The 8,404-nt window shown below is 37.4% G+C and overlaps 1 long non-coding RNA gene across 3 annotated transcripts in view; it reads right to left on the bottom strand.

Annotated features, from left to right (window-relative positions):
- Nucleotides 1–691: 691 nt before the first annotated feature.
- The window catches only part of LOC123329391, a 39,940-nt gene continuing 32,227 nt past the window's right edge, over nucleotides 692–8,404 (bottom strand). The window contains exons 3-6 of one of the 3 annotated variants that reach the window (XR_006544773.1): nucleotides 6,251–6,402; nucleotides 5,999–6,167; nucleotides 5,089–5,188; nucleotides 692–1,132 (exon numbers count right to left, since the gene is read on the bottom strand). This is a non-coding gene — a long non-coding RNA (uncharacterized LOC123329391). The remainder of the gene's footprint in view (nucleotides 1,133–5,088; nucleotides 5,189–5,998; nucleotides 6,168–6,250; nucleotides 6,403–8,404) is intronic. The other 2 variants (XR_006544774.1, XR_006544775.1) reach the window with 2 other exon arrangements.

Below are 8,404 nucleotides of genomic sequence, written 5' to 3'. Positions count from 1 at the left end.
TATAAATGGTGTTCACTCGGTGCTTTAAATTATGGCTAGATTTGTAAACCAAGATGTGAAATTTGGTCTGTGTGACAAGAAACAGAGGGTTCTGTATAAAAATCTCTCAAACTAAATGTTAAAACAGTTTGAAAGAATTGAAGCAATTTATCCTTTACATCAGGTGTCCTCAACCTCCAGGATCTAATGCCTGATGATCCGAGGTGGAGCTGATATAATAACAGAAATAAAGTGCATAACAAGTGTTGCTGCTGCTGCTAAGTCACTTCAGTTGTGTCCGACTCTGTGCGACCCCAGAGACGGCAGCCCACCAGGCTCCCCCATCCCTGGGATTCTGTAGGCAAGAACACTGGAGTGGGTTGCCATTCCCTTCTCCAATGCATGAAAATGAAAAGTGAAAGTGAAGTCGCTCAGTCATGTCCAACTCCTAGTGACCCCATGGACTGCAGCCTACCAGGCTTCTCTGTCCATGGGATTTTCCAGGCAAGAGTACTGGAGTGGGGTGCCATTGCCTTCTCCAATAACCCTTGAAACATCAACCATACCCCACCCACCCCCACCAGAATCTTGGTCCATGAACAAATTGTCTTCCACAATGTGGTACCAAAAAGTTTGGGAACCACTGGTTTGTAGTACCAAGTATTTTTTTTTAATATTTTAAAATCATTATATATATATATGTGTGTGTGTGTGTGTGTTTGTATATATATACACATATATATATATATTTAACATATCCATCACATCACCATAATAACCCTGTAAGGTAAGAAGGGCAAAAAACAATATCTCACTTCAAGTGAAGGAATAAGCTTTGAAGAGACAGAAAGCTCAAGTGTTTAATGATTAGTAAGGTACTGACCATGATTTGGAAGCAGCATTTCCTGGTTTTAAGTCCAGAGTGTTTCCTCATGTGCACCTGAAGAAATTCCCAGTGTTCTTCCAAGCCATAAAATGGGTTGTGAGTTGACATCAGAAGGACATCTCTCAGAGTTCGTTCTGCAGAGGCTGAATAGGAACAAGCTCCTATCTCACTGAAGCTGTCCAAGGATGATGATGATAGCACTCTGTGGTGTCCGGGAGATGACTGATCTCTTCTTCTCTGGTACCTGTTTTCTTATACTTTTTGTCTCTGAAATGAAACAGAAATGGCAGGGGTCACTATATGTGTTGAATATGGTGGCAAATAAATAACAACACAATTTATTTGTACTTAGATATGCAGCTAAAATGCCTTGGTATATTATCTTTCACAGTTACCTGTTGAAGTGGCTTGCCAAATTATTCTCATCACAGATAAGAGCTGAGAAGCTGAAAAAAGCTGAGTAATTTTGCATAGAGGCATGAAGGTTTCCATCATCTACCAAGAATAATATCATGACCTCTTTCCTTGAGGTCCTATGTATGGAGGAGGGTGGTGGGGGGGAAGGTGTGCTATGACCAGAAGAGATTCTGGAGTCAAAAACCCCTGGGTTAAAATTCCAAGAATTTGTAAGTAAAAATTGAGCTTTCTGCTTTCTTAAGGTTTAGATTTAGGGCAAGTGTTTTTCTTTTATCACATTCAACTGGTTAAAATGAATCACAGGGCCATCTAGGATCCAATGTAGCAGAAGGATTATCTAAGATACAAATGTGCGGAGAGGTGATTCATTAGATAACATTTTTGGAAACTAAATACTACACAACAAAATGTGGAGTAAAGACTTGACTCCACCCTTCACAAAAGAACAAAGATGACTAATAATACGTACATAAGATGTTAAACACCATTGGTTAGGAGGGTAAGAGACTACCAAAATGAATTACCATTCCCACCCACTATGATGACTAAAACAATCTTACCAGTCATTGGCAAGGATGTGGAACAACTGTAACATTCATACAGATGCTATTAATTTTAAATAGTGCATGTTGGAAAATAATTTGGCCCTTGTTTTGGGATTTGTTATTAGATTTTTTTTAACTGAAGTACAGTTAATGTATAATATTATGTTACATGTGTCTAACATTGATACACAATTTTAAAGGTCATAATCCATTTATTCGTTATTATAAAATAGTAGCCAGCAGTTGAGTCCCACTAGCCTTCAAAGCCAAATGTTCTGAGGGCTTACCTTCCCTGTGCAGGACTCCTGGGCTGGGAAGTCCAATGTAGGGCTTAGCTCTCACTACTTTTGGGGAACCTTTGCAGTGTGATTATTCTCTAGTTTGTGGATTGCCTAACCAGTGGTCTGGACTTGATTTTAAGTCCACCCCTCCCATTTTGGTCCCTTCTTGTTTTTAATTGTAGAAGATCTTTTTTTGGTAGGTTCCAGTCTTTTTCATTGATGTTGTTCTCCACATAGTTTTAATTTTGGTATGCCTTTGAGAAGAGGTGAACTCAAGGTCTTTCTATTCCACCATCTTGGCTAATCTCACCAATAGGTTATCATCTTGCTAGTTGCTTTGCTATTTTTAGCATCTTTAATGAGAATATCCTAAAAAAGAATTTAAATTTACATACATATGTATTATTCTCATGAGAAAACTGTTGAATATAGCCATTCTTCTTTTGTAATTGGAAAAGCTTACATATAAAGATTGCTCTGAGAATAATCCAGGTCCTGTTATCCAGAAGGCCAGTGTTCAGAGATGTGGAGGAAGACATCAGGTAGCAAACACAATATGGCACTTTCTTAAACTACATACAACTACTTTATGGTGTTCAGGATGGGGAACACATGTAAACCTGTGGCGGATTCATTTTGATATTTGGCAAATCTAATACAGTTATGTAAAGTTTAAAAATAAAATAAAATTAAAAAAAAAATAAAACTCAACATTAAGAAAACTAAGATCATAGCATCTGATCCCATCACTTCATGGCAAATAGATGGGAAAACAGTGGAAACAGTGACAGACTTTATTTTGGGGGGCTCCAAAATCACTGCAGATGGTGACTGCAGCCATGAAATTAAAAGACTCTTGCTCCTTGGAAGAAAAGTTATGAACAACCTAGACAGCATATTAAAAAGCAGAGACATTTCTTTGCCAACAAAGATCCATCTAGTCAAAGTTATGGTTTTTCCAGTAGTCATGTATGGATGTGAGAGTTGGACTATAAAGAAAGCTGAGCACCGAATAATTGATGCTTTTGTACTGTGGTGTTGGAGAAGACTCTTTTTATTTATTTATTTTACTTTACAATATTGTATTGGTTTCACCGTAGATCAACATGCATCCACCATGGGTGTACACTGGGATGACCCAGAAGGATGGTATGGGGAGGGAGGTGGGAGGGGAGTTCAGGATGGGGAACACGTGTACACTCGTGGTGGAGAAGACTCTTGAGAGTCCCTTGGACTGCAAGGAGATCCAACAAGTCTATCCTAAAGGAAATCAGTCCTGAGTATTCATTGGAAGGACTGATGCTGAGGCTGAAATTCCAATACTTTGGCCACCTGATGCAAAGAACTGACTCATTGGAAAAGACCCTGATGCTGGGAAAGATTGAATGTAGGAGGAGAAGGGGACGACAGAGGATGAGATGGTTGGATGGCATCACTGACTCAATGGACATAAGTTTGAGTAAGCTCTGGGAGTTGGTGATGGACAGGGAAGCCTGGCATGCTGTAGTCCATGGGGTTGTAAAGAGTCAGACACGACTGAGTGACTGAACTGAACTGACAGTATGAAGGCAGAAGACAAGCCTCAGAAAACACAGGCAGACGATTATCCTGCACATGATGGGACTTGAAATGGCCTTTGTTTTCTTGGAACAATGTTTGAGAAAAGGAAGTTCTTTCATTGCAGTTTGCAGAAACTTCAAAGTGAAAATATTTAAAGCAAGCACATTAAAGAAACATGAATGAAAAAAAATGTAGTAAGTATTCTCTAACTTATTTCCCTAGAGTTATTTCATATCTCTTGCACAACATCTTACAATCCTAAAGAACAAGATATGTGTGTGTGTGTTCTCAGTCACTCAGTTGTGTCCAACTCTTTGCAACCCTAAGGACTATGGCATGCCAGGTTCCTCTGTCCATAGGAGCCATGGGATTTTCCCATGCAAGAATACTGAGTGGGTTGCCATTTCCTCCTCCAGGGGATCTTCTCAACCCAGAGATCAAAACCAGTGTCTCCTGCATTTTCTGCATTGCAAGCAGATTCTTTACAGATGAGTCACCAGGGAAGTCCCCATAATAAATAAATAAATACATATATGTGTGTGTGTGTGTGTATTTACTAAAGTTTTATACCTAAAAATATGTTTTTATTTATATATTGTGAAGTATTTTCAACTATTCATCTCACTTGAGTTGTGTACAAATCTTGTGTCAAAGTTAGACAATTATTAATATTATTTCCACTTTACAAGAAGGGGGACACTAAACAAGGTTAAGAAATTAAACCATATTCAATACAAAATTTCTTAAACTTCTCAAAAAGAATCATTTTCTATATACTTTCATGGCTCTTTGTTTATACTTTCATTATATCACTGTGTTTTATATTGTTTCATACATGTGTGTGTTTGAGCAGAATTAGTAATAGTTTTTCTATTTAGTACTTGGCACAACCTTTATACTCCAGGGCCATTTCTTTATGAATTAGGAATACTTCCAAGCTTAGCTCATTGATTCAGTTGTAATCTATTCATTTCCCCCCAAATTTTTAGAAATTACCATATACATCAGTACTACTGGGAGAAGAAAACCATGGCCTTCTTCAGTTTTATGTGATGACGCCAAGATCAATTGTAATGTAAAAGAAACAACATAATCCCTATTGTGGAGATTTTATGTGGTGTAACACATTTGAGCTACACTGTACTTTTAATGTATTCATTGTTAGATTAAAATATAGGCTATTACATGGAATCATATTATTCATTCATAGCTTTGTAACCACAGTTATTCAGTCATCAATTCATGGTCAAAAATGATTACCAGGACTTTTCCTTCAGTTGAGTTTCTACTCTTAGTGGTGTTTGTGGGTTTTTGCTTTCATTGTGGTGGTATAATTTATTTGTATTGAATTTTTTCCTTGATAAGGAAGAAACTTCAAGATATAACTATTATTTCCTTGCAATGTGTAGATTTTCCATACCATCTTTTCTTCCATTTAACTGGCTACTTTCTTCATTTTCTTGAATGCTTTATCCAACTTGCCAGATACAATCAGCCAACAAACAGATTCAGATCACCACCTTTATAAAGAGAGGCAGAAACATTGAAATGGAATAGGTTAATCCAAAACAGAATGAGAATTCAGAGATACTTTGATTCCATTTAATGATGGCAGGAATCCTCTAGAACACTATGGCTTCTCCAGTTAGGAAGAGATGATTCAGGAAGTAACTTGGGTCATTTTCTGCCCTCAACACTTAACTTTAGATATGGTATTAAAATCTTTTTTTGATGTTTTATTTTTCATTTATTTAATGTGAAAACAACATTTGATTTCTGGACTTTTTTAGTTTTTAAGAAAAAGACATGACCGATGCTAAATTAGAAAAAAAAAACACAGAAAGACACTTTCAGAAACTATTGACAGTTTCATGTGGTAAAGATTCCTTCTGTTGTTGTTTAGTTGCTAAGTCATGTCCAACCCTTTTGTGACCCCATGGACTGCAGCTTGCCAGCCAGGCTGTCTCAACCCTAATGAAGTTCTATCATGTCTCTCGCAACCTTTTTTCTCCACAATATGGTCATTAGTCAACTAACTCAACTTTTGTTTTTCTGTAACAAATGTACTTCCTATTAATTATTTCTTTGACAGTGATAGCAATGTTTGTATGTATGTGTGAATCCAAGCAAAATTCTGTGTTAAATTGCTTAAATTAATAAGCTTCACATTTAATTTATAATATTCCTTAAACTTTGGAAATTCATCCATTAAGCCCTTTTCTGCACATTTTTCTTATTTCATTAAGATGTGAGTGACCAGCAATACACATTTATTGAAAGTTTCAGTGCCCAACCATCACAAGGAAAGCAAGCCAGAAAACTCCACATACCAGAGGAACAGAAAAAAGATGAAGTAAGGCACAGACATGAACCACCGTAGCATGTATCAATCCCGGAAGACGCAGGCCAGCCCAGCCAGTACCCCCTGCCCAGTGGTCGGAAGCAGAGCCCTCGTTGTCATGATGATAGGTCTGGCACTGGTTGGAACCCATTCTGTAACTGAGAAGTATCAAGAGCTAATCATATAAACAGTGTGTTAAAAACCTGACAAAACCAGGTGAGAAGAACTAAATCAAACTTACGAAGTACAAGAGAATTGCTGTATACTGCTGCCAATGATGATGCCCAAACAAATCTAATTGTACAGGAAATTGGAAAGGCTGGAGCAAAAATTGAGCAGGTACCCAGTAATGCCATGAACAGAGAAGTCATCAAAACAGGTTTCCGGTCAAATCTAGAAGAAATCAATTGAGTTGGACAAACAATCTGAAATAATAAAAGTTTATATGTCATTGTACAAATGTTCAAATTATTCTGAGAACCTCCAGCTTGGATGTTTGCTCTTCTCTGTTCTTCTGTGCTGTGCTCAGTCATGTCCGACTCTTTGCAACCCCCTGGACTGTAACCCACCAGGCTGCTCTGTCCATGGAGATTCTCCAGGCAAGACTACTGGAGTGGGTTGTCACACCCTCCTCCAGGGGATCTTCCTGACCCAGGGAACAAACCAGAGAACAAAGCAGTTCTCCTGAATTGCAGGCAGATTCTTTACCAACTGAGCCACCAGGCTCAGTTCTTACTTTTTTTTTGTTATAATTATCCTGTTATGTGGAAAAATGCTAATACACACACACACACACACACACACCCCTTTCTAAAAAGAATCTAAGTTTTTCTACAGTGGAGGTGACTGGTGTGAGGTGTCACCTCACACCAGTCAGAATGGCCATCAAAAAATCTACAAACGATAAATGCTAGAGAGGATGTGGAGAAAATGGAACCCTTTTGCACTGTTGGTGGGAATGTAAATTGATACAACCACTATGGAGGACAGTATAGAGATTTCTTTAAAAACTAGGAATAAAACTACCATATGATCCAGCAATCCCACTACTGGGCATATACCCTGAGAAAACTACTCTAAAAGGCACATGTAGCCCAAAGTTCATTGAAACCATATTTACAATAGCCAGGATGAGGAAGTAACCTAGATGTCCATTGACAGAGGAATGGATCAAGAAGTTATGGTACATATATACAATGAAATATTATTCAGCCATAAAAGTGAAAGAATATGAGTTCATTCTAGTGAGGTGGATGAACCTAGAGCCTGTTACACAGAGTGCAGTCAGAAAAACAAATATCATATATTAATGCAATATATGGAATCTAGAAAAATAGAACTGATGAACCTATTTGCAGGGCAGCAATAGAGATGTAGACATGGAGAACAGACTTGTGGACTCAGCAGGGGAAGGAGAGAGTGGGACAAATTGAGAGAATAGCATCAAAACATACACATTATCATATGTAAAATAGCCAGTGGGAATTTACTGTGTGACACTGGGAGCTCAGCCTGGTGCTCTGTGACAACCTAGAGGGCTGGGAGGTGGGATGGAGGTTCAAGAGGGAATGGACATATGTATATCTATGGCTGATTTATGTTGATGTATGGCAGAAACCAACACAACACTATAAAGCAATTATTCTCCAATTGAAAATAAATAACTTTTTAAAAAAGAATAAGTTTTTCATGATCAGGGTGGTTTTACACATTCTAGAGATATCAATATCTAGTTGTGTCTGGAAAATAATAGCTTTGGGTGACGATTCATTTAGACTGATTCTTCTCAAACAAATCTTTATTCATAAAATCTTCCCAACTTTGTACCTGTCAGGACACCATAATCTCTGTCATCATTTTCCATAATAAAGCCTTTCTTTGATTTTCCTCATTGATGTTTTCTTTATCTGTTTATTTTTTCCCTTCAATAAAAATCTTCCAAGGTATTTACAACATTTCTGTCTTCTCACCTTTAAAATGTTTGACTAACCCACTAATCTCTTGCAGGGTTATTGCACGTTTCTCCAGACTCTTGTTCTTATGACTGACAGATTGTTCTCCTCAATTAAGATTTATTATGGCTCACAACACAAGAATAACTCAATTATATTTCATGATATGAAGGATCCTATCCAAATTCCTCACACTGGGACATATTTCAAAACCTTATGATTTTATGTGAAATTTTGCTGTATGCATTTTATCCAACTAATTATTTTTCTGCTTTACTTTTAGTGCATCTACCTCTAAATGGTCATTGTTACTTTTACCACTACTGTGACTATATTATTTATTGCTGTTTTGTTTAGTCATCACTCAGTCATGACCATATTATACCACTATTATTATTTATTGAATTACTAGCCAATAGATAAGCCTCAGGGTGACTCTCATA

This window comes from Bubalus bubalis, chromosome 15 (genome assembly GCF_019923935.1).
Source record: "Bubalus bubalis isolate 160015118507 breed Murrah chromosome 15, NDDB_SH_1, whole genome shotgun sequence".
In the NCBI taxonomy this organism is placed as follows: domain Eukaryota; kingdom Metazoa; phylum Chordata; class Mammalia; order Artiodactyla; family Bovidae; genus Bubalus; species Bubalus bubalis.
This window is presented reverse-complemented; position numbering and strand designations above follow the sequence as displayed.